Source organism: Mustela putorius, unplaced genomic scaffold (assembly GCF_011764305.1).
Source record: "Mustela putorius furo isolate JIRA1106 unplaced genomic scaffold, ASM1176430v1.1 tig00000151_pilon_pilon_pilon, whole genome shotgun sequence".
Taxonomy (NCBI): Eukaryota; Metazoa; Chordata; class Mammalia; order Carnivora; family Mustelidae; genus Mustela; species Mustela putorius.
The window spans coordinates 17,067,247-17,088,761 of NW_025421296.1; the positions used below are offsets into that span (position 1 = coordinate 17,067,247).

A 21,515-nucleotide genomic window follows, 5' to 3' on the forward strand; every position below is an offset into this window, starting at 1 on the left:
ATGGTATCAAAAGCCAACTCTCCTAAAAAGGGACACTAAAGCTTCTCATTTTCTCCCTTCTGGCAGATCTGGTTTGAGCAAGCCGTGTTAAGATTTAAAAGGCTGGAAAGACTATGCTAAGCAAAAAAATGTGTGTATTTCTTAGATAAGATTCTACAGGTGTAAGTATACTTGGGGGTTTGGGTAGAGAGAGGGATCAGGTGTGTATGTATACATGTGTTTGTTCTTATATTTGGTTTGACAAATTATAATCATATAAAATATAATAGAAGAGGTTGCTAAACCATCTGTCTTGTAACTTTGAGTCTTGAATACTATATAGCACAGAGAAGATTACTTTAAACCGCATGCATAGGATTAAAAAAAAGCCTTTTACAAAATGCCAGATTATATTAGTTTTGAAAAAAAAAAAACTAAATACACAAATTCAAAAAGATCAGCACTAAGAAAAATACTCAACCAGGAGTTTACTCTAATCATATAAGGCAATACATATTATTTTTAATATTCTTGTCACATAAGAGGCTTCAGAGAAGTAAAATATCCTACTGTTTTATGAGGCAAGAGGTTTCCTAAGATCATGGTGCAGGAACAATCATTGAAAAAATAAAATTATCTACTCCTTAACCCACAAGGCAAGACCATAGTGTTTATAATCTTTCTGTCAAAACCTTTATTAAAAAGTCATTAGAGTTGTAAATAAGTAGAAGTAATAATATTATCACTTACCAGCCGAGTAAAGGAATTAGAAGTCTGTCTCTAAGGTAGAGATGAGAGTAGATCTGGAACTCTTCTCACAAAGCTATTTCCAAAATAGTTGCAACTCTCCGGTGAGCATTCTGTTTATTTCATAAAGTGTGGGCCTTTGAGCATTTCAACCCCTTCTGCAGAGCCCATGGTTTTTCAGAGCCTCTAAGAACTTCAACTTCACTCTCCTGCTTGCATTTCCTCCCAGCCCCCTGCGGAGAAATATTCTTGAAGTTGTTGCTCCGAGTTTAATCTGTGGAACAATAGGACTCCTCAGAGCCCTGTATGGTAGTTGTAGCAGGTGGATAAGAAGGGTTACTTTCCGTCTATCAAGGAAGGGGAGGGGGAACCAAGGGGTATCAGGAGGCACCGCCTTTTAGCTGCGAGGAGCAGGGAGCCCAGATGCCCGTGGCGACGACAGTGGCAGCAAGGGCAGCGCCGTTTTGTCCCTGTGGCGGTAGCCCAGTCCAGAGACGCTGTCCATCCCCTTCGGTGCTGAAGTATAAGGACTGGAACCCCAGCCCGTCCCCAGATCGCACTTTGCTCCACCAGCGAATGCAAAGGGCTTCCTTGTCTTCCAGTCTCACCTCTTTTCCTCTGGCGCTTTATATTTTGGTAGGGGTTAACTGTTTCTCCAAAATAATACTCTCATACTTATTTGGTGACAACGTTTCCGGGCATTATCTAACATTAGGGGAAAGAATCCGTGGGAGATCAGATTTGAGCCTCTCCCGACTTTTCAGTGGCCCTGAACGAGTTTCCTAATGCTAGAAATGAAAGGAAACGCACAAGCGCGCGCATACACGCGCACGAGGAAGCGGGAGGGGGAGGGGAGGGAGGAAGAGAGGGAATATGAATAAATATAGATTATGTACCGTGGAAAATCCAGAGTTTCTTTGGGTCTCTAATTACAGAAAATGTAAAGGATTATTTTGGAAGACTCCGCAATCTTGATTATCAATTGAGCGGGGCCATACTTAAATTCTGAAAAACCCCGTTTGAAATCCCTGGGTTAGACACAGTAAAGAGGTCGTGGGTTCTTCTTGGACCCTCCAGGCATAAATGACAGGTTAGTTAAAAAAAACAAAGACAGAGAACGAAAAAAGAAAAAGGAAAGAAAAGACATCTATCTCGGCTTTGCTACCTTTTAAAACGCGGCTGAATTGGTTCGGAATCCTTGCGGAGCAGCTAAGAGGATCCAGCCGGACGCGGTTCATGTGAGTGTCAGTGCTCCGGGAGCCTCGTGAAACAGTGTGTCGAGTCGGGAGCCTCGGGAGGTTGCTTTCCCAGGGCAGTGCTCGAGAGCCGCCCACGGCCCAGGATCCTCGGAGGGGTGTGGGAAGACTCTGATTTCACAAAGAATCGAATAAGAAATGCCTAAAGTCAGCGGGAGGGCTCGACCATCCCCGCCCTTTAAAAGCCAGAACAATGCCCAACCCACCCGGCCCTTTGCCTGGCTTTTCAGTGCATTTCCCGTTCGTCTCCCTCGCCGCCCCCTAGCCTCTCTGGTCCAGAGTCTCCCCGGGCCTTGCAGGCACTTCGCTCCTGCCCGGTACAGTTCCCCCACTTCTGCCCATTCTATCTGCTCTTAGCCGGCTGATACCAAAACATAAGAAAGGGTTTGTGTGGATGGTCTCCCGGGCGGTCACCGAGGGCTTCGCCACCCACACTCTGCAACGGGTGCAGACACAAGTGCTGTGAGCAGGGGAATTGAAATACACAACGTTGAAACTGTTGGAAAACAGATCCAAATCACATCCACTGGGACCCTCGAAGCTATGTTTAATGAAGAGGAAAAATGTAGTGTAACAGCCCATCCCTCAAGCTCTCAACTTATGCAGTGTAGATTTCTGTGCTAGAAGACTGTTGGTAGACTTGCGAGGAAATTTGGAAAAGAATTACTATGGAAGCCGGGAGGCGGGGGGCGGGGAAGGCGGAGCGAAACACTAATTCCTCTAGGGTGGTAGGAGAAGAGCTGTCGCCTGTCCCTAGCCTCCCTTCCTTGACAATTTCTCAGAATCCTCGTCCTCGGATTCTGGCAGCACAGAGGAAGTCATAAACGCAACGCTTTCCTCCCACGCTTCCATTACAGATTAGCGCGCGGGTCTGGAACCGTCCATGCCGGTGGGCCGGTCTAAGCCTCCCCGAGCTAAATGCGCTCGCCAAGGCAATGTCTAAGCGAGGGACGTAGGAGACGCCAGCGCCCGCAAAATGCTAGCTGGTTCTCTTGAGCTGAAACATTTGAACTGGGATCACTTGGGAACGAAAATCAAGCTGTCAGGTTATTTATCCACACGAAAAGCGCATGTTTTCGTTGGACTTTGAGCTATTTCGCTGCTCAGCGCTACCTTCATTTCCCCGGGGTGAGCACCAGGCGCCCTGCCCGCTCCCCGCTCTGGCTGCAAGAGACGGCGCCCAGTTTTGGGCTCATTGCAGGCCGCGGACGCTGTGTGGAGCTATACACGCAGGAAATGTTTGCAGTGGAAAGAAGCCCATTATTAACTTACTCTAACAGGCCTTTTGAGCAGAGGAACGTTTAAAAGGTGTGAATCTCTGGAACCGTGCCTGATGAAGCATTTTGGTCTCACTAACATACACAAACTTCCTTGGAGTATTTGTTACTTGAGGCTAATTTGGAAGGGTGTGTTTTGCTTTAGGGTCCATGTGAAAATAGATGGATTTCTCAGGATTGTGGTAAATGAAATTTCCCTTTTCCTTAAATGTATTGGAACACATGCTTCTTGTATCTGCACAAACAAGTATGTGTCATCCGTACAAGGAAGTTTCAGAAAGTGCTGGGGTTTTGTCAAGAGACAAAAATCAGCCTTGTTGTGTGAGAGCTACACTCTTCAAGGGGCCACTTTCTCCCTATCAGTCAAGAGGCATCTCTCCGCAGTATTTAATTTTGTGCTTATTCTAGTTGATTTGATTGTTTGAATTGTTTTCTCCAGACATAGAAAAACAAGAATAATTGCAGAAATTTAATGCACCAAATAAAAGAAGAGCACTTAAATGAGGCACGGGGTACAAAGACGTTACTAATTAAAAACATATGCACTTGATTATTCAGACCTAGAGGAACAGATTCTCTAAGCACTGATTGACATTAATGCGGAACCTCTCTCTCTTCCAATCTTTCTCCCCCTCCCTCTCTCTCTGCCAGGAAGAGAAAAAAGAAGTGGTTGATTAATTTGAACTGTCAATCCCAGTAAGTATGTTAGTTTGATGTATTTTTTTTTTTTAAGAAGCAAAATCCACTCCATATTTTTCCTCATCAAATTGTATAACCAGTTGTGGAAATTAAGATGAAAATTAAATATGGTCAAACATCTGATGCTACAAATGAATAAAATGCAACAAGACCAGGTGACAGATATACTGAGGTCAATCAAAGAAATGTTTTAAGAAATGTCACCCTTGGAACAGATTAAAAAAAAATTAAATGTACTTTTTATTATTTTAAGTTATTAGTTTAAAAATGTAAACATGGGACGCCTGGGTGGTTGTCGGTTCAAGGTCTGCCTTCTGCTCAGGTCATGATCCCAGGGTCCTAGGATTGAGAACTGCCTTGGGATTCCCTGCTTCTGATACCTTCTTGGGGTTCTCCTTCTGCCCCTCCCCCAGTTCATGCTCTCTTGTGCTCTCTCTCAAATAAAATCTTTAAAGAATTTTTTTTAATTTTTAAAAATGTAAACATAGTAAAATGTGAATGTAAACATCAACACCATGCGGTATATGAAGAATTACATTCACAAGAAAATCCAATACTCTAGAATGGTTACTGTGAATCCTAAACCAGGTCATTTAATTTCTTTGTTTACAAAACTAGGATACAATCCCACCCAGCCCATTCTTCACGGTATAGGAATCTAGAAAACATGTTTGTGAAACATTTTGGAAATAATTTGAAGTCCTTGAAGGGGGGAGTTTGAAATGTAAAGCAAAATATCCATACAATATAAAATTCTGACCTTCTATATAACTTATATAAGCCTCCTATTTTGAGCTACCTTGACACCATATATAAAATGGTGGTAATATAATTCCTGTGAAACTGGAATATAAAATCTTAATACCTTTGTATATCTCTATAAAAAATAGGTATCGTTATTGATGGAGTATCCCTTGGTCACTATTTCGACACCTCAATTTCAAGACTGAATAGATAACTTGGGGGTTCTGTTCTTTTTGTTTTTTTTTTTAAATAGAATATTTTAAATTTATTTATTTGTCAGAGAGAGAGAGAGCACAATCAGGCAGAGCAGCAGGTAGAGGCAGAGGGAGAAGCAGGCTCCCTGCTGAACAGGGACCCTCCTCCCCGGATGTGGGACTCAATCCCAGGACCCTGGGATCATGACCCAAGTGGAAGGCAGCTGCTTAACTGCTTAACCGACTGAGCCATCCAAGTGTGCGGGGGGTTCTGGTTTTTATTAACATATTTTTCTCATTATTTCTGTATTTTCCTTATGTTTCCTTTTAGAGATAACCCAATACCCACATCTGACTCTTTCAATCAATGGTTTCAACATCTCTAGCATCATTTTGAGTTGGTATTTTCTTGTGTTCAAGTACCAGTAGGTATTATCTATCTATTACCAATTATTTCCAAATTGGATCTTATTTATTTTTTTTCTTTTGTATGTTTTCTAATGAAATGTTGAGTTTGTGGGGGGAAAAAAATCCCAAATGGAGAAAGCATTCCTAAGAGAATCATTCAAAATGGGATCAGAAGGAAGGATATTGAGGAAGCAGGGCTATGCAGGTCTTCTATTTCAATTCTTGGAATACCATGAACTTTTGGTTTTGGTCAGTTGCAACTGGACCGCCTCCAGCTAACATGTTCTAATTTGCTGATTTATCACCAGGTAAATCTAGAGGAATTTGTGTTTGCTTTTGTATTAGTTGAGCTCAATTGACTTCAGTTATAGGAAAAGGTAGATGAGATTTCAGAAGTCTACTGTTTCAAAGCAGCTGAAGTACAAAAAGCCATCAGTTACATTTGTTTGATTGTTCTGTTGGGGAAAGTAGTGGAGGTGAGAGGAACTTAGTGTAGTTGGGCAGTGTAAACCACAGCTGCCCATTTGTAAGATTTAATTTTAGACAATGACTGAACACTTTCTTATTTATTTTTCTTTAGAAAAAAAAATGAGTATGACTTGCTTTAAAAAAAAATGTGTGCTTTTGTCACTTTGATAAGTTACTTAATATTTTGAGCCTATATTCTCATTTTTAAACTAAGCAAGGCAACCTGCTTAGTAAGGTTAACTAACACACAGTACCTGGCTCAGGATCTTATTCATAAAATGCTCAACATACGGCAAGCTAGTCCACTTCTAGGACACCTCTTCATCCTCTTTGACAGAGACAGTGTCTTGGAAAGTTTTTTGTTTGTTTGTTTTTTGTTTTTGTTCACTAACTTCAAGCAGGGAATATTGCTTTATTCAGACACATCAATGTGAATAGAGTTTATATACAAATATGTGGAAATTCCACTTCACGTTTTCAGTGCTATAGAAATCCTTTCATAGCTCATCAAGTCCTGCATGGTAGCAGGTTGCTAACCAATGACAAAAAATGAAACTATCCTTAAAAGATATACTGCCAATTTAGCCTATATGTCAACATTTTTTTTCTAGACCCATCTAATTGGGCTTTTCTATCAAAGTAACCAATGAGTTTTCTATTTCTGAATCCAGTAGTCATTATTCTTTCCTTACATTTATGAAAAATAGTAAAGGGAGACCTCATCAAAGTAGAGTCTGAAAACAAGAATGGGAAGTGGTACCACTCACTGTCAGTTATAGGAAGAAGTGTCAGTTACATGGCTAAAGAAAAAAAAAAAAGGACACTACATCTCCTACAAGAAATTGACTACCCGTACTACAATTCAGCCAACGAGAAATTGTCATCACCCTGAACTCCTGCTTTTCTCCAACTGACTTACATTCAAAACAATGCTTCCCAAGTTCCTCCTTCTTCTTCATAAAACAACTCCTCTCCTTTGTTTATTGGACTCACCTATAACTTTGTCATAGCTTGCACAACCCAAACTGCAATTCTCTTTTTATTCTCAAATAAACCCATTTTTGTGATAAAAAAAACTTTTTTTAAGATTTTATTTATTTATTTGATAGAGATTACAAGTAGTAGGAGAGGCAGGCAGAGAGATAGGAAGAAGCAGGCTACCCACTGAGCAGAGAGCCCGATGCAGGGCTGGATCCCAGGACACTGGGATCATGACCTGAGCGGAAGGCAGAGGCTTTAACACACTGAGCCACCCAGGCACCCCAAAATAACTTTTCTTTTTGAAGTTAACATTAGATTCAACATCTTACCTGACTCCAGAGAAGTCCTTGACCCATTTGATGCTTGCTTCCTTCTTGTGAAGTTATTCACTTAAATCGCTATTTTTTCCTCAGTTTTCAGTGCTGATACCTTATCTGCTCAAACCCCTTAATGTTTGAATTCCCAGGATTTTGTTCTCGGAAATCTACTCTTCTTTTTCTGCATTACCTGCATAAGTGATCTCATCCAATCCCAAATCCCATTGCTTTGAAATATCATTTATATGACACTGACACTTCAATCTGAGAAAGACTCCATTGTGTCCCAGATATATGTAGATGCAAGTTGTGTCATTGACATAGCTACTTGAACACTTACTAGACATCTCAACTTGATCATCACCCCCACTGAATCTGTTCCTCTGAAAATAGTCTTCATCAAGTAAATACACCACTGCCCTTCCAGTTAAAGCTCAAAACTAAGGAGCCTTGTAAATATTTATCTACACTTACACACCATATTCAAAGAATCAGCAAAACTCTTGTTTTTGTTCCTAAAATATTTCCCATATCCTTCCACTTCTTCCAGGATAAGTTTTCACTCTAGTGCAATTGATATATCCATAACATACCAATAATGAATCTCATTCCAGTGAGTTTTTCCATTGGAATCTTTGCACAGCAGTAGGAATGGATTTTTGACAACACAAATCATTCCATATCTTGCCTGTGCTTAAAACGTCCCAGGGTTTCCTAATCCATTGAGCATAAACACTGTTTTGCCAGTGTGATATTTGTTTCATCACTCTTTCCTCCTTGACCACCTACATTTCAAATCTTCATATTCACCAAACTTAGTCCTGCTGTAGAAACTTTGCAAATGCCATTCCCCAAAACTGAAGTACTATTCTCACCGCCCAGATCTTTTACATGTTTGGTCCCACTTTTCCTTCGTATCTCAGCTTGCAAGTCTCATTATCAATGAGGCCTCCCCTGACCTGCCAATTTAAACAATCTTCATTGTCTTTCTGTGTATCAATCAATGTGTTTTAATGTCTTTATAACAAGTATCACCTTGGGAAATTATTAACTTTCTGTATTGACTCCTCTCTCCCTCTGTAATCCAGGCTGTAAGAAAACAGTAACCCGCGTGCTAATGAATCCCCTTCTTTAGAAGAGTGTGCAGCACACTGGTGTGCACACAGTGAGTGCGCAGTCAATGGTTGGTAATTGAATGATCAGACTACTGAAACACTGTGATAATTTCCAAGAATACAAAATTAAACGAAATACTGTCTTTGTTTTTCAAACATGGAAAAATTTATTATTTACAGGCATAAGAAAGAGCTTTAATACTGTGATTACTTCCTAAGACAATTGCTTTTTAAAATTACACTCAGTCATTTTGAAACCATCAAAGGTGTATTTTTGATATTATAATAAGCATATATTTGTAGAAAGTTTCACCTTGTATGTTTCTATAATTATAATATTTTAGTATAATCAACTAGATGATATTCATGTTTAAAATTATTAAAGTTATTCATAGTTTAGCAAAAACAGAAGGGCATAAGCACAGATTTGGTACTATACCCTTCCGTTCGTTCACTTTGATCTATATTCTCTGCACTTTCATTGTTTTCACTTCCATAAGAGAATTAAGTACGTGATTGCTTTTATCTATAGATGCATCTTCTGTTATAAAACCCAATATAATTAACTGTGGAAAAATTGGAAAAGCATGAAGATAATTGTCTGCCACATCCTTATCAATTACTTCACAACTTTAGTGTATTTTCTCCTAAAATCTTTTTCAGTATATTGCCCGATCTCTCATTAATTATCACAGTTTATTTATAATTTTTATTAACACTTTCAATTGAACACAATATGTACAACTTTTCTTTTATGTAATCCTTTTTTTAAATTTTTTATTTTTTATAAACATATATTTTTATCCCTAGGGGTACAGGTCTGTGAATCACCAGGTTTACACACTTCATAGCACTCACCAAAGCACATACCCTCCCCAATGTTCATAATCCCACCCCCTTCTCCCAAACCCCCTCCCCCCAGCAACCCTCAGTTTGTTTTGTGAGATTAAGAGTCACTTATGGTTTGTCTCCCTCCCATTCCCATCTTGTTTCATTTATTCTTCTCCTACCCACTTAAGCCCCCAAGTTCCATCAGCACTTCCTCATATCAGGGAGATCATATGATAGTTGTCTTTCTCTGCTTGACTTATTTCGCTAAGCATGATACGCTCTAGTTCCATCCATGTTGTCGCAAATGGCAAGATTTCATTTCTTTTCATGGCTGCATAGTATTCCATTGTATATATATACCAAATTTTCTTGATCCATTCATCTGTTGATGGACATCTAGGTTCTTTCCATAGTTTGGCTATTGTGGACATTGCTGCTATAAACATTCGGGTGCACATACCCCTTTGGATCACTATGTTTGTATCTTTAGGGTAAATGCCCAATAGTGCAATTGCTGGGTCATAGGGAAGTTCTCTTTTCAACATTTTGAGGAACCTCCATGCTGTTTTCCAGAGTGGCTGCACCAGCTTGCATTCCCACCAACAGTGCAGGAGGGTTCCCCTTTCACCGCATCCTCGCCAGCATATGTCATTTCCTGACTTGTTTATTTTAGCCATTCTGACTGGTGTGAGGTGATATCTCATTGTGGTTTTGATTTGTATTTCCCTGATGCCGAGTGATATGGAGCAATTATTCATGTGTCTGTTGGCCATCTGGATGTCTTCTTTGCAGAAATGTCTGTTCATGTCCTCTGCCAATTTCTTGATTGGATTATTTGTTCTTTGGGTGTTGAGTTTGCTAAGTTCTTTATAATTCTGGACACTAGTCCTTTATCTGATATGTCGTTTGCAAATATCTTCTCCCATTCTGTCAGTTGTCTTTTGATTTTGTTAACTGTTTCCTTTGCTGTGCAAAAGCTTTTGATCTTGATGAAATCCCAATAGTTCATTTTTGCCCTTGCTTCCCTTGCCTTTGGCGTTGTTCCTAGGAAGATGTTGCTGCGGCTGAGGTCGAAGAGGTTGCTGCCTGTGTTCTCCTCAAGGATTTTGATGGATTGCTTTCGCACATTGAGGTCCTTCATCCATTTTGAGTCTATTTTCGTGTGTGGTGTAAGGAAATGGTCCAATTTCATTTTTCTGCATGTGGCTGTCCAATTTTCCCAGCACCATTTATTGAAGAGGCTGTCTTTTTTCCATTGGACATTCTTTCCTGCTTTGTCGAAGATTAGTTAACCATAGAGTTGAGGGTCTATTTCTGGGCTCTCTATTCTGTTCCATTGATCTATGTGTCTTTTTTGCGCCAGTACCATGCTGTCTTGATGATGACAGCTTTGTAATAGAGCTTGAAGTCCGGAATTGTGATGCCAACAACGTTGGCTTTCTTTTTCAATATCCCTTTGGCTATTCGAGGTCTTTTCTGGTTCCATATAAATTTTAGAATTATTTGTTCCATTTCTTTGAAAAGGATGGATGGTACTTTGATAGGAATTGCATTAAATGTGTAGATTGCTTTAGGTAGCATAGACATTTTCACAACATTTATTCTTCCAATCCAGGAGCATGGAACATTTTTCCATTTCTTTGTGTCTTCCTCAATTTCTTTCATGAGTACTTTATAGTTTTCTGAGTATAGATTCTGTGCCTCTTTGGTTAGGCTTATTCCTAGGTATCTTATGGTTTGGGGTGCAATTGTAAATGGGATTCACTCCTTAATTTCTCTTTCTTCTGTCTTGCTGTTGGTGTAGAGAAATGCAACTGATTTCTGTGCATTGATTTTATATCCTGACACTTTACTGAATTCCTGTATAAGTTCTAGCAGTTTTGGAGTGGAGTCTTTTGGGTTTTCCACATATAGTATCATATCATCTGTGAAGAGTGATAATTTGACTTCTTCTTTGCTGATTTGGATGCCTTTAATTTCCTTTTGTTGTCTGATTGCTGAGGCTAGGACCTCTAGTACTATGCTGAACAGCAGTGGTGATAATGGACATCCCTGCTGTGTTCCTGACCTTAGCAGAAAAGCTTTCAGTTTTTCTCCATTGAGAATGATATTTGCGGTGGGTTTTTCATAGATGGCTTTGATGATATTGAGGTATGTGCCCTCTATCCCTACACTTTGAAGAGTTTTGATCAGGAAGGGATGCTGTACTTTGTCAAATGCTTTTTCAGCATCTATTGAGAGTATCATATGGTTCTTGTTCTTTCTTTTATTGATGTGTTGTATCACATTGACTATTTGCGCATGTTGAACCAACCTTGCAGCCCTGAAATAATTCCCACTTGGCTGTCGTGAATAATCCGTTTAATGTACTGTTGAATCCTATTGGCTAGTATTTTGTTGAGTATTTTGGCATCTGTGTTCCTCAAGGATATTGGTCTATAGCTCTCTTTTTTGATGGGATCCTTGTCTGGTTTTGGGATCAAGGTGATGCTGGCCTCATAAAATGAGTTTGGAAGTTTTTCTTCCATTTCTATTTTTTGGAACAGTTTCAGGAGATTAGGAATTAGTTCTTCTTTAAATGTTTGGTAGAATTCCCCCAGGAAGCCATCTGGCCCTGGGCTTTTGTTTGTTTGGAGATTTTTAATGATTGTTTCAATCTCCTTACTGGTTATGGGTCTGTTCAGGCTTTCTACTTCTTCCTGGTTCAGTTGTGGTAGTTTATATGTTTCTAGGAATGCATCCATTTCTTCCAGGTGGTCAAATTTGTTGGCGTAGAGTTGCTCATAGTATGTTCTTATAATCGTTTGTATTTCTTTGGTGTTAGTTGTGATCTCTCCTCTTTCACTCATGTTTTTATTTATTTGGGTCCTTTCTCTTTTCTTTTTGATAAGTCTGGCCAGGGGTTTATCAATTTTATTAATTCTTTCAAAGAACCAGCTCCTAGTTTTGTTGATTTGCTCTATTGTCTTTTTGGTTTCTATTTCATTGATTTCTGCTTTGATCTTTATGATTTCTCTTCTCCTGCTTGGCTTAGGGTTTCTTTCTTGTTCTTTCTCCAGCTCCTTTAGGTGTAGGGTTAGGTTGTGTACCTGAGACCTTTCTTGTTTCTTGAGAAAGGCTTGTACTGCTATATATTTTCCTCTCAGGACTGCCTTTGTTGTGTCCCACAGATTTTTAACCATTGTATTTTCATTATCATTTGTTTCCATGATTTTTTTCAATTCTTCTTTAATTTCATGGTTGACCCATTCATTCTTTAGAAGGATGCTGTTTAGTCTCCATGTATTTTGGTTCTTTTCAAACTTCCTTTTGTGGTTGAGTTCTAGCTTTAGAGCATTGTGGTCTGAAAATATGCAGGGAATGATCCCAATCTTTTGATACCGGTTGAGTCCTGATTTAGGACCGAGGATGTGATCTATTCTGCAGAATGTTCCATGTGCACTAGAGAAGAATGTGTACTCTGTTGCTTTGGGATGAAATGTTCTGAATATATCTGTGATGTCCATCTGGTCCAGTGTGTCGTGTAAGGCCTTTTATTTCCTTGCTGATCTTTTGCTTGGATGATATGTCCATTTCAGTGAGGGGAGTGTTAAAGTCCCCTACTATTATTGTATTATTGTTGATGTGTTTCTTTGATTTTGTTATTAATTGGTTTATATAGTTGGCAGCTCCTACGTTGGGGGCATAAATATTTAAAATTATTAAATCTTCTTGTTGGACAGACCCTTTGAGTATGATATAGTGTCCTTCCTCATCTCTTATTATAGTCTTTGGCTTAAAATCTAATTGATCTGATATAAGGATTGCCACTCCTGCTTTCTTCTGATGTCCATTAGCATGGTAAATTCTTTTCCACCCCCTCACTTTAAATCTGGAGGTGTCTTCAGGCTTAAAATGAGTTTCTTGGAGCAACATATAGATGGGTTTTGTTTTTTTATCCATTCTGATACCCTGTGTCTTTTGACAGGGGCATTTAGCCCATTCACATTCAGGGTAACTATTGAGTGATATGAATTTAGTGCCATTGTATTGCCTGTAAGGTGACTGTTACTGTATATGGTCTCTGTTCATTTCTGATCTACGACTTGTAGGCTCTCTTTGCTTAGAGGACCCCTTTCAATATTTCCTGTAGAGCTGGTTTGGTGTTTGCAAATTCTTTCAGTTTTTGTTTGTCCTGGAAGCTTTTAATCTCTCCTTCTATTTTCAATGATAGCCTAGCTGGATATACTATTCTTGGCTGCATGTTTTTCTCATTTAGTGCTCTGAAAATATCATGCCAGCTCTTTCTGGCCTGCCAGGTCTCTGTGGATAAGTCAGCTGTCAATCTAATATTTTTACCATTGTATGTTACAGACTTCTTTTCCCAGGCTGCTTTCAGGATTTTCTCTTTGTCACCAAGACTTGTAAATTTTATTATTAGGTGACGGGGTGTGGGCCCATTCTTATTGATTTTGAGGGGCATTCTCTGAACCTCCTGAATTTTGATGCTCGTTCCCTTTGCCATATTGGGGAAATTCTCCCCAATAATTCTCTCCAGTATACCTTCTGCTCCCCTCTGTCTTTCTTCTTCTTCTGGAATCCCAATTATTCTAATGTTGTTTCGTCTTTCGTGTCACTTATCTCTTGAATTCTCCCCTCGTGGTCCAGTAGCTGTTTGTCCCTCTTTTGCTCAGCTTCCTTATTCTCTGTCATTTGGTCTTCTATATCACTAATTCTTTCTTCTGCGTCATTTATCCTAGCAGTGAGAGCCTCCATTTTTGATTGCACCTCATTAATAGCTTTTTTGATTTCAACTTGGTTATATTTTAGTTCTTTTATTTCTCCAGAAAGGGCTTTTATATCTCTTGAGAGGGTTTCTCTAATATCTTCCATGCCTTTTTCGAGCCCGGCTAGAACCTTGAGAATTGTCATTCTGAACTCTACATCTGACATATTACCAATGTCTGTATTGATTAGGTCCCTAGCCTTCGGTACTGCCTCTTGTTCTTTTTTTTTGTGTTGAATTTTTCTGTCTTGTCATTTTGTCCATATAAGAGTATATGAAGGAGCAAGTAAAATACTAAAAGGGTGGTAACAACCCCAGGAAAATATGCTTTAACCAAATTAGAAGAGATCCCAAATCGTGAGGGGGTAGAAAGGGGATAAAAAGAGGTTCAAAAAGGAAGAAAGAAAAAAAAAAGAAAAAAAAGAAAAGAAAAGAATTAAAAAAAGAAAACAAATAAGAAAAATATAAAAAAGAAAAATTATATATTTTGGATAAACTAGTTAAAAAATGTTAAAAAAGAAAAAGGTAAAAGTTAAAAAAAATTTACCAGAAGGCTAGAGAAAAAAACAAAAATGAAAAAGAAAAAAATCAAATTAACTGCAAGACTAAAAAAAAATCACAGGGAAAAAGCCATGAGTTCCATGCTTTGCTTTCTCCTCCTCTGGAATTCTGCTGCTCTCCTTGGTATTGAAACCGCACTTCTTGGTAGCTAAACTTGGTCTCGGCTGGATTTCTTCTTGTTCTTCTGGGGGAGGGGCCTGTTGTAGTGATTCTCAAGTGTCTTTGCCCCAGGCAGAATTGCACCGCTCTTAACAGGGGCCAGGGTGAGTAATCCGCTCGGGTTTGCTTTCAGGAGCTTTTGTTCCCTGAGCGCTGTCTGTAGAGTTCCGGAGGACGGGAATACAAATGGTGCCCTCCTGGTCTCCGGCCCGGAGGAGCCGAGAGCCCAGGGCCGCACTCCTCAGTGCGCCCTCAGAGAACAGCGCCCAGTTACTCCCGTCTGCCCGACCTCCGGCCACGCTCCGAGCTCACCGAGCCTGCGACCAGTTCAAGGTATCACTGAGCTGTGAGCTTACTGTCGGCTCTGTCTCTGTAGCTGGCTTTCCCATTCCAATACCCGCAAGCTCTGCCACACTCAGACACCCCCGATCCTTCTGTGACCCTGCGGGACCTGGAGCCACGCTGACCCCACGTGGGCTTCGCCCCGGTTTAGCCTATGGAGCGATGTCCCTTAGCGGAACAGACTTTTAAAAGTCCTGATTTTGTGCTCCGTTGCTCCGCCGCTTGCCGGGAGCCAGCCCCTCCCCCTGGGGTCTATCTTCCTGTCGCTTTGGATTCACTTCTCCGCCGGTCCTACCTTTCAGAAAGTGGTTGTTTTTCTGTTTCCATAATTGCTGTTCTTCTTGTCTTCAATCTGCCGATGGATTTTTCAGGTGTTTGCAATCTTTAGATAAGCCATGTAGCTGATCTCCGGCCAGCTGAAGCAGTCTCAGCCTGCTACTTCTCCGCCATCTTGACTCCCCCTCTTTTATTTAATCTTTAAAGTCACTTTCTTTTTTTTTTTTATATTTTATTTATTTATTTGACAGAGAGATATCACAAGCAGATGGAGAGGCAGGCAGAGAGATAGAGAGAGAGAGAGGGAAGCAGGCTCCCTGCTGAGCAGAGAGCCCGATTTTAAAGTCACTTTTAAAATCACTTTTCAAGAGTGTATGTAATTATTATGTGGAGGTAATATAACTGGTTATATCTTTATTTTATAGCATAGTCTATTTTCTACTTTTGATATTATTTGTATGAATAGTTTCATGGAAATATCATTTCTATTGTTTGCATTATTTTGGGGTAAGAGTCAAATAAATGGAAAAGCAGATATAAAGCCAATGACTTCTAATGTATGGTTTGTGTATGTGTGAGATAGGCATACAGAAAGAGAGGAAATTGCCTGACCTACCCTGCCTTACTAGGGAGAATCTTTAACCATTAGCCATACATGCATGATAAATGAGTTCTGTCATGATGTTATTCTCTCCAGGACCTACTCTATAGAGTTTCCCAAGTGAAAGGCAGCCTGACTTCAAATTAATATGTGTAACTTTCCCTGTGACTCTCTTTGTGGACGTATATCTGCAACTACTGTTTGTTTCCCTTTTTCACATCTTAATATGTGTGTGTCAGTATTGCATAATTCTTGTAATATTAAATTTTCAGACTTTCAAGAGGATAACTATCTGCCTTTTAGAGGTATATCATCCAATTTCCCAATATTAAATTCTGTAAATGCCACAAAAACTTGTGTTTTTGTCCAAGTGCCTCAAAAGTGCCATTCAAGTGTGGTGAAAATATATTCTCATCCAAGCTTCTCTGGGTGATAATCATTTAAAATCTTTGAATTTCTCTCCAGGGTCCTCCCCTGTAGATTTCAGATTGCATATCTTCTTTAAGTAAGAATATCCCAAACATAAACTCATTCAGATTTTTATAACAGAATTTATTTTTTTAAGGACAAACATAGGGGCACCTGGGTTAAAGCCTCTGCCTTTGGCTCAGGTCATGATCCCAGGATCCTGGGATTGAGCCCCACATCAAGCTCTGTGCTGGGCAAGGAGCCTCCTTCCTCCTCTCTCTCTGCCTGCTTTTCTGCCTAGTTGTTTGTGTGTGTGTGTGTTTTTTAAAGATTTTATTTATTTATATTTGTCAGAGAGAGTGAGCACAGGCAGACAGAGTGGCAGCCAGAGGCAGAGAAAGAAGCAGGCTCCCTGCTGAGCAAGGAGCCCAACGTGGGACTTGATCCCAGGATGCTGGGATCATGACCTGAGCCTCAGGCAGCTGCTTAACCAACTGAGCCACCTAGGTGTCCCTTCTCTGCCTAATTGTGATCTCTGTCTGTAAAATAAATAAAAAAAATCTTTAAAAATAAATAAATATAAAAAGGAGAAATATAAACTTTTTATTTCTTTGCTTTTTTAATACATACATATTTTTTCAAAAAGATTAGAACCAAACACAGTGCCAAAGTTAATATATAAAAGTATAAATTTATGATGGATTCTGATTAACTGTGGATATAACGTAAATGTTGCTTTCTTTTTACACTGATTCATTACCTTGTCATAAACTCCTGAGATGAAAGAAAAACAAAACAAATCAAAACAAACAAACAAACAAAAAAACTCTTTGGCAAGGATGCAACTATATAGTATGTTACAGTTTATCTACACACTAGATCATATAATGGTTTTTTGGTTCGGATAAATACATGTGTGTAAAGTCCATCTATCTATCTATCTATTATCTATCTATCATCTTTCTATCTATCATCTATCTATATTCTCTTTCCTAGTGAATTGATTGGATTAACAAGTTTAATCAATGGCTTCTTTGCACCCATACTTTGCAATATACTTCACAGTTTTTGTAAAGAATTGGAATCTATTTCTCCCTTGAATCTGGGTAGTTTTGAAATTTGTTCTTGCTAATAGAAGGTACCAGAAGTAATGGTATTTTAATCCTAGATTTGAACTTCAAGAGCTTTTGAGCTTTCTGGTTTCCTTCTAGAACTTTCCCCTGGAAAAGCCAGCCAGAGAATGATATGGGGCAGAACTGAATCCACTCAGTAGACATTATTCTAGCCCAACCGTTTCCAAGCCTTCCCCCAGTTCACCACAGATATCTGCAAACCCACCTGAAATTAGATGACCTTGACTCATGACACTAACTTTGGGGGTAGTTAGTTTATCAATAACCAACTATATCTTTTTCTGAGCCCAACTGTTGCATTTTCCATGAATCCTTTTCCAAACAAGCCAGTTGAGTTGGTCACATCCTCCTCTTGCTTCTGAAAACTTCATTTTTTCTTTTTAGTTTTTCTTCTTCTGTATTGAAATCAGTTGGGAGCAAGAAAATGTAAAAGCCCAGTACATCATTCTATAGCACTTTTCACATCGAATCATAGTTCCTTTGGTTGTTGTTTTGGAGACATTTTTAAAGGAAAATTGGGGAATATATTGACTCTCCCAGTGAGAAGCCCAGAAAAGATCACGCACATTTTATTCTACAGCTTAAACCTTTAGGGCAGGTGTTGCCACTCCTCTTACTCTTTCTCTCAGTTGCCCAAGCATCCCAAACATTTAATGGAAATATTGGACACAGATAGTTCCAGATTCCTGTTATCTAGCAAGCTCACTGGGGAAAACATCACTTACGTATCTGAGACACTAGTGAATGAACAATAGAAGGACATGTTTAGACTCTCAAGTCATGAGTACATGGATTGGTGGCCCAACAAAGGTATATGAAATTTATTCACTTGGCTGCATTTCAACCCCTTTGAAAAATTCCAATGGAAGTTAACTGTCTATTACCTCAACTAAATCACAAAAATAATTGACTTCAAGCTTGGAATTCTCTGCCCAACACCTGCCCTTCAGCTTGTACATGTGAAAACAGTACAATCAACACCAAATAAATCTCTAATTCTAGGAGAAAATCAAGTGATTCTCTCAAAGAGCAATTTCCTGCATTGCAAAACCTCATAAATGAAACCTAAACTTATGTTTTAATCTTGGAATTTATTTAACACTGTGTGTATATAATATAAATATTATAGTATCTATATATAAACTATACACAAACACATATGATACATGTATATGGGATCACAGAAATATTTTCATGGAAATAATTACAGTTTTTACAAATTTTTATATTTCTATATTTTATTAACAATCTTAGTTGGAAATTTTGTATTTCTTTTTTTCTGGGTTATCATAGTCAAAAGGAAACCTGAATTTCCAATGTTGTCTAAAACTCTGACAATGTTTCTTTACAATTTATAGTATCAATGGCTTATTCATTCATTTTACTCAGATTTTTTTCTTTTCTCCTTTATTTCTGATTCTATTGCCTTCTACTCTCTTTCCTTTGTATTTCTGTTGCTTTTTATTCCTTCTTTCTCTCATCTTCCTGTTCATCTTACTCTTCTTCTCTTTTTCTAGTTTATCTTCCATATAGAAAAATGCAGAATTATACAACACAGATTTCATAACCAATGAAAATATATATGTGCAAAATAAAATTGTTGTGTCTTATGATGTTCTTCTGATGTGGTAAAAGCATGCTTTCAGTTTTCAGAATTTCAAAGATCTTAATAATCAAGCTTTGTCTATATAAGGAGTATTCTTTTTGTGTCTAAGTAACCCCAATGTCTTTCAAAATTCTAATTGTCTAGAACAATCACTTATAATATTCACTTATTGTGTGTCTTCATGCCTTTATTCAATAATCTGTTAGTAAATGTTTTGGGGTACCTGCTATTTGCAGAGCACCTTACTATATGCATTGCTAGATCCCCAACAGACCATGAAGAAGAATCTATCCCAAGTTCAGTGAATGTACAATATAGTGATAACTGGGTGCAGAGGAAATCTGGGGGCTCCTGAGCAGCTAATATGGCTTAGGTGCCCAAAAATGATCACACTATAATAAGTCCATGTTGGTTTCAGTTGACTTGATATATATACAGGAGGATGAGAGTGGAAATGAATTTATGGATAAATAGAGAAATAAGAATTGTTTCAGCTACAACAAAAAAACAAGTCTGTGATGTTGTATTTCATTTTTATGAGGGTTCCTCCCAATAAAAGATGTGGAAAGTGCAAATAACTTAGAAAAGTAGAATGAAACTGATCTGTTTCCACTTGCAGGATGTGGAGGATTCATTGCAGGCACCAGGACTCTCACTTGCCTGAAGGTGGACAAGCAAGGACCGAGAGACAGCAGATCTCTCTTGTGCCCCACAGTAAAGCACCAAGACCTCGTGCAAGAGGAGTGCTGTCTGCACAGCATACAGTTCTGGTATTCCCCTTTCTAGTGCAAGTCCTTGAAATCTTGATCTCAACACAGAAGCTCAAACTGAAAGGTTAAGATTACCAAATCTGGGGTCAAAATATCTTCATATTGAGCTGTAAGACCCTTCTCACTACTGTAAGAGGTGCAGATCTCAGCCCAAGAGAGCCATTTCTTAACACTCTGAAAAGAAGTCAGCCTTGGCAGTCAATGAAGCAAAGCTAAGGACACAGGTGGAATCTGAAATAAAGACTCACAGGTTTGGCACCTAAGGCCACTCAGATTCCTACAACCATTTGTAAGAAATGGAAAAGTGAAGCCCATACAGCCCTCACTAGCAAGATAGACCTATCCCTGAAGAGATAACTGCACCTATCCTCCTGAAAATAGAGAAATGGGTTAGGCAGTTGGACATAGAGGACACTTTTAGACAACAGGCTTGAGCAATGGAAACTCGACCAAGGCAAAAGGGCCCACAGCTACCACCTGGCTGAATACAGACACACCCATGAAGGCAGCCCACCTCAAATATCAATAACCCTAAGTAACAAATGAGCTAATTAAAGCCAGATAAAGTTACCAAAACAAGGGAAATTTCACACATCACCATACCGCCTCATGGCCCCCTTTTAAATACACCCCGCACCCACTGCCTTGTGGCAGTTACTTCTTTGCTATCCTGCCTGCTACTTCGTTGTGGTGTATTCAATCAACTTCTATCTCCTTTGTTCTGCCTTGGGTGAGTCCTTTCACCACCCATGCTACTGGCTTCCACCCCGTCATCACCCCACTTTTGGGGGCTCCCATCCAATCCAGAAAGGCACCACATTGAAGAATAAGTTTATAGCATGACAAGCAGTTTGACATAAAAAGATTATATCTAGGACTTCTTATTTCTAATAATAAGCAATTTGACCCTCAAATTACATTTAAAAAGTAAACAAACCAAGAAAACTTTAAATTTTTGACAGAGAGAGAGATAACACAGCAGGGAGAGGGAGCAGCAGACATAGGGAGATGCAGGCAAAAGGAAAAGCAGACTCCCCACTGAGCAGGGAGCCCAAACACAGGGTTTGATCCCAGGGCCTTGGGATCATGTCCTGAGGCTGAAGGCAGATGCTTAATCAACTGAGCCACCCAGATGCCCCTAGAGTTTTGAACTTAGAGTCAACTTACATTCTTAATGTTTTTTTAAATTTTAATTTTACTTTAATTTTTCAGTGTTCCAAGATTCATCTTAAATGTTTTTGAAAGAATCTATGCCCAAAGTAAGAATTAGGGTGGAGATATTTCTCAATGTCTGGGAAATACAATAAGTTAATTGTATGTTATCAAAATCCATCAAAATATAATGTCTGGCATAGCTTTCTGTCTCCAATCATAATGCTATCAAATTTTTAGAGAATATTTTGGGACAATTTAGTGGTATAATAATGAAATTTTTAGGATGTTTAAAAAAAATCTACTTTTAATGAACATGACATGGATCAGCTAACGTCTTAAAAACAAATAAAACCAAAACATTTTACAAGGATGCTGCATTAGTGCTGAGGATTTTAACTTTATATATATTTCTAAAATTTTAAATCCTTTAATATTTTACATAAGTTAAAGAAAATTTTGTTCAATGTACTAAATATTTACTGTTTTGCCTACATATATTCTACTTAGAGAAATTTTTTAAATAAATTTTATTTATTTATCTGACAGAGAGAGAGATCACACGAAGGCAGAACAGCAGGCAGAGAGAGGGGGGAAGCAGGTTTCCTGCTGAGCAGAGAGCTAAATGTGGGGCTCTATCCCAGGACCCCTCAAGATCATGAGCCACCCAGGCGCCCCTAGAAAAAAAAATTCATAAAGAAATCTTATTGGTGGGATGTCTGGGTG

The 21,515-nt window shown here is 39.0% G+C and overlaps 1 protein-coding gene and 1 long non-coding RNA gene across 2 annotated transcripts in view; one reads left to right on the plus strand and one right to left on the minus strand.

Moving 5' to 3' along the window:
* SNTG1 (syntrophin gamma 1) overlaps positions 1–1,383 on the minus strand; it is a 948,474-nt gene extending 947,091 nt beyond the window's left edge. Inside the window, exon 1 of the mRNA XM_013047405.2 lies at positions 730–1,383. The gene's annotated coding sequence lies outside the window, so the exon portion shown is untranslated. The remainder of the gene's footprint in view (positions 1–729) is intronic.
* Positions 1,384–1,885: 502 nt separating this feature from the next.
* LOC106004034 lies at positions 1,886–20,614 on the plus strand. Its single transcript, XR_006605500.1, has 4 exons — positions 1,886–1,964; positions 3,911–3,955; positions 5,228–5,321; positions 19,487–20,614. It is a non-coding gene; the product is annotated as an uncharacterized LOC106004034 (long non-coding RNA).
* The last annotated feature ends 901 nt before the right edge of the window (positions 20,615–21,515 follow it).